This window comes from Syzygium oleosum, unplaced genomic scaffold (genome assembly GCF_021117445.2).
Source record: "Syzygium oleosum isolate NSW1041296 unplaced genomic scaffold, Sole_v2.1 Sole_v2.12, whole genome shotgun sequence".
Taxonomy (NCBI): Eukaryota; Viridiplantae; Streptophyta; class Magnoliopsida; order Myrtales; family Myrtaceae; genus Syzygium; species Syzygium oleosum.
The window spans coordinates 11,366,918-11,371,600 of record NW_026607496.1 but is presented as its reverse complement, the minus strand read 5'-3'; the positions used below and the strand labels follow the sequence as shown (position 1 = coordinate 11,371,600).

The window sequence follows — 4,683 nt, the reverse complement described above, 5'->3', positions numbered from 1 at the left end:
AGGGTTGGTAGATGAGTCGATCTCTCGAATGCGCATATAACATTCCCAAGGCCGAATATGGGAGATAAACCATACAGCAAGTAACCCAGCTGAAGCTTGCAGTACACCCTTTTGTTGATTTTGGTATTTATTTAATGAAATGACGGTTTCTGCCAAGAGCATATTGGAGAAGTCCCATTTTAGGCAAGCTTGCCTATCAATTACCGCAATGAGAGTATTTAATCCCGTCCTTGATACAAGAAATAAAACGAATCCGAAGAAGGCTAGAATAAAAACCCTCGTAGAAGTGTTTCCCGTTTCTTTTGGTAATTTGGAGTAATTGTCTACCAAGTAAGATAGAGGAAATCTCCTGGTGTTTGATTTGATCAACTTTTCCACTTGAGGGGTCTTCAAGTTTAAAAATTCAGCTATAACACTTATGGGTTTCAATCCAACTGGAGGCTCAACGGTTCTTGACCCGAAATCAATTCAAATGGTTGCCTTATATTCTTCTAGTGTAGGTACCATCTCGTGCTCGCCCAATTGAAATGTGGCAGTGGTAACTTCCTAGAAATGGGATAATGCTTGGATTAGACTTACTTGGTACTCCAGGTTGATGAGCTTGAACAAATACCCGAGCCTTTCCCTTACGTATGCTTTGTTGTCCTTTGTCATGTTTACTCACCATGCCAAAAGCTCCTTCCTTGGAATAGGAATGACTTGTATGTCTAGTTTCCCCATTTCGATCTAAAGCATGTAAAAGAAAGTGATTATTATTCACCATGGATCACCAATTGATTTTAATGCCCCCATTTCACTTATATGTCCTTTTAAGGTAAGACGGAGGTTAAAGACACTTGCATGCCTCAAAAGTAATGCAAGTGTTATTTTGAATCCGTTTAAACCTTAAAAGAGCATATAGTTGAGATCATGGACAAATTCAATGTGTGATGTAAATGCCCATTTTGTCAAACTCCATTTAGACCATAAAGTCCTAAACTATAGTTTACAACTTCGAATACAATGAAGTGAACGAACAAGCATTTGAATTACATGAGAATCCGCCATGGACCTATACATTTCATCTAAAAATGAAAGAATGGTCAAATGAAGTATGACGCCCTAATCATGCATTCTAAAATGAAAGGGCATTTAGACCAAGCATTGAATGTCATTTAGGCATTTTTTTTAAGAATGTGCCAACTAATATGCATAGTTGTAAAAGAATGGAATGGAACGATACTTGTTTACCATGATATTTTTGTTTGGTTTTAGGTATACCAATTACAAAGACAAGCGAATGCAACCAGTGAAGTTTTGACGCCTAAAAGGGTAGGATATGCTAAAGGCTCAAAGTCATCACCTTAATGGACAAGGGATTCCATTCCAATAGGCAATCGGCCTAAAGTAATGGAATATTATTCCACCTTGGTGATCGGTATTGTATTTAAACGATCCCATGAGCAATCGGCCCATAGTTCCGCCTAAACACATACCTCCTAAGGGTAATCCTAAATGTAGCCGGGGTTGGGCCACGGGTGGTGTGTGTTAATGGTGTAGTGCTAAAGTAATTTAAAGACATGCATAGCAATTAATGACCAAACAGCACTTCTAAAATTCATTCAAATCACATTCAATTCCAACACCATCCTGCAAAATAAGGGTTAGCAAAGACAACACCCCTTATATCACCCGCCTGCAAAACCATTTAACACTATCATTAGCGGGACGTACTTGGGATCCTTGCAAGCACAAAACACAGGCATATCGTTCTATCTAGGCCTAAGTCAACTTAGAAAATGTTCATTTTCCCCAGCGGAGTCACCAAGCCTGTTGCGCCACATTTTTTTTTTTTTGGGTTTTCGGGATTTGCGCGCTAAGGAGGTGTTTCCGTGTAAAGGTCTCTCCCAGACCATACCTCACGTGACAGCGGAAGGTGATTTCTTATTTAGTCTAGGTTTGTGATTTTGGAGTCGCCACTAGTCATTATTGGTAGTTAGACTAGAAACCTAATCGAGGTACGGGAGAAATACCACGATTCTACGAACGAGAGATTCTAAGTACGGGGACTTGATTACGTTATTGATCTCGAATCGAGATCTCTAACGCCCTTTCGGTACCTAAGAATGATACGGTATCTAACGTGTCATGCAAATTTCCGAGATTTACCCACTAATTCTATCCATTCTAATCGCAGAAAGAACCAAACAAGCATTAAATGCACAATTGAAGTCAATCAGATCAATCAATCCTAAATGGTCTCTAAAAAATGAAAATCAATCAAAACATCCAAACCCTAATGAAGCTCTAGAAGCTTATTCATTTCATGATTTGCATTTTTTAGGGTTTTAGGGTTTTTTAGGGATTATAATCCCTAAATTTAGGATTTTCCAAAAATGCTGCTTGGGCACTTCCAAAAATTCAAATTTCACTTTTTATGGTTGGCCACGATGTTTTTGGACCATTCTATGAATTTTTAAATTTTTTGAATTTTTTGAATTTTTTATTTTTATTTTTATTTTTTTTTATTTTGATTTTTTTTTCAGAAATTTTATTAACCGAGAATTAATTTTTCATGATTTTCTGAAAATTTTTATGAATTTTCCAATTTTTCAATTTTTTATTGATTTTCTAATTTTTCACATTTCTTATTTGTAATTTTATGAATTTTCTGAATTTTTATGAATTTTCTGAAAATTTTTTAGTTTTTATGAATTTTCTAATTTTTTTTTTGTAAATTTTCTGTTTTTGTGAATTTTTTTTTCGATTTTCCAAATTTTTTATATTTTTTTTATTTTTGATTTTTTTTATTTTTATTTGATTTTTCTGAATTTTTATGAATTTTTTTTAGATTTTTTAGTATTTTTAAAATTTCCCGCCAAGAAAATGAACCGGACCGGCCCGATTCGACCCGGTTCGGCCTGACCGAATCGGGTTTCGCCAACGCCGATCGCCGATCACTTCCTTCGGCGAGCCCAACGCCGAAACGGCGCCGTTTTGTGTGTTTTTCATTGAGGCATTTTCACAAACACCTAATGGGCATGGTTCGGTGTTAAACGTTCTCGAGACCGCCGGTTTGTGATCTTCTCCGGCGACCTTCCTGTGAATATTTTGCCATTCCGATTGCACCATTGTTATGTCTATGTATTCTATTCTCGATCTAGCCTACTCGGAACACCGGCGGACGTTCACCGGCCGGCGAAATTTAAGTCCGAAAAAACCTAATCCATTTCTAACTAAACTTTGCATTTTCAGAACTTAAACTATCACCATGCTCGCCCTAGCCGTCTAACTCGATTTCAATCTAGTACAAAAACATCAAACAAGGTCAAGAAAGCTGACTTGAGTAGCTTAATGCCACGGGGAGTGCTCCGGTGAAGTTTCCCGAGCTCCGGCGAAGGTTTTTAATGGCGGATTGACACGATTTTGTTGGTTTACCGGCGCAAAATGCAATCAAACAATAGAAAACATGATTAGAAACTAGTTCTGAACATCAAAATACTGAGATTCATCGACGAAATCACACAAACATTCATATTGGGATTAAAACCAAATTCTGGAAAATTTTGAAAAAAATGACTATGAGCCGACTTTTTCTTCTTCGTTCGATGATTAAAAGAGATTTCCGAACTGATCCGAGCCTCTATAGTTGTTCCTTGACACTTGAACTTCACCCTAGTAGCTTCTGATTCGCCAAAGTAGGTCTCGGTGCGCCGGACGGAGCTCGTTTTCAGGCCTTCAGGATCGGCCGAGTCGACTGGAACAACCAGGGGAGAGTCACGGCCAATCCACGATTCGCCGGTGCTCCGCCGTCCACGGCGGCACCGAACACTCGTGAGGGGACTCTCGACCCTCTCTCTCTAGATCCTTCTCGTTGATTTCACCTCTTTCTCTCTCCTTTCCCTCTCTGGCCTTTCGTCGAACATCTCCTTTGCAATGTTTAGTTTTTTTTTCCTTTTTGTTCATAAAAAATTCCCGCCCAAAGTTTGTTGGAACCGACCTTGAATCGGTTAGGGTGATTCCCTGGTGCCAGCTGGATATTTTCCAGCTGGCCAAATCGATTTGCACGTGTTAAATTAACCGGAAATGATCGGTGAAGTCGCGGGTTTGAATTAGAATTTTCTGGGTTTTGTGTGTTCTGGGGCGAACCGGGTAGGGAAGATGAACAACCCGGGTCGGGTTGGGTCGGGTTGACCAATCGACCCGGCAGACTCGGGTTGATCTAAATTCACAAATTAAACTCAATTTTGACCCAATTTTCAAAATTAAACCCCGAAATTGAATTCCCCATCATATTCCGAACCCAAATATGTGATTTTCCTCAATTTTTGTTATAATTGTGTCCAAGATTTTCACATTTTTGTATTCGGGTTAATATGATTTTATTCAATTTGATGTCCTAATGACCTGATTAGGCAAAATTGATGCCAAAATTGAATTACCCACATCTGATTAACCCTAGAAATGATGGTCTCATATTTCGACAATTTCATATTGGGCACGATTCCCAATTTCGGTTTAAAATTCTTCATTTTCAATTGATTTTTTGGGATTTTTTATTTTTATGTCAAATTGTGCAATTGGACCTACCATTATGTAATTCAAGGTCCCAAAATCATTTGTTGTGAAGACACTATAACTTAAAAATGACTAGAAAAAATTTAATTGCATTTTTGGTTCAATTCGGGTTTAATTTTGCCCAAT

General features: G+C 38.1%; 1 non-coding gene across 1 annotated transcript; it reads left to right on the top strand.

Moving 5' to 3' along the window:
- Positions 1-4,348: 4,348 nt before the first annotated feature.
- LOC115674239 (small nucleolar RNA Z102/R77) lies at positions 4,349-4,437 on the top strand. Its single transcript, XR_004004916.1, has one exon. It is a non-coding gene; the product is annotated as a small nucleolar RNA Z102/R77 (small nucleolar RNA).
- The last annotated feature ends 246 nt before the right edge of the window (positions 4,438-4,683 follow it).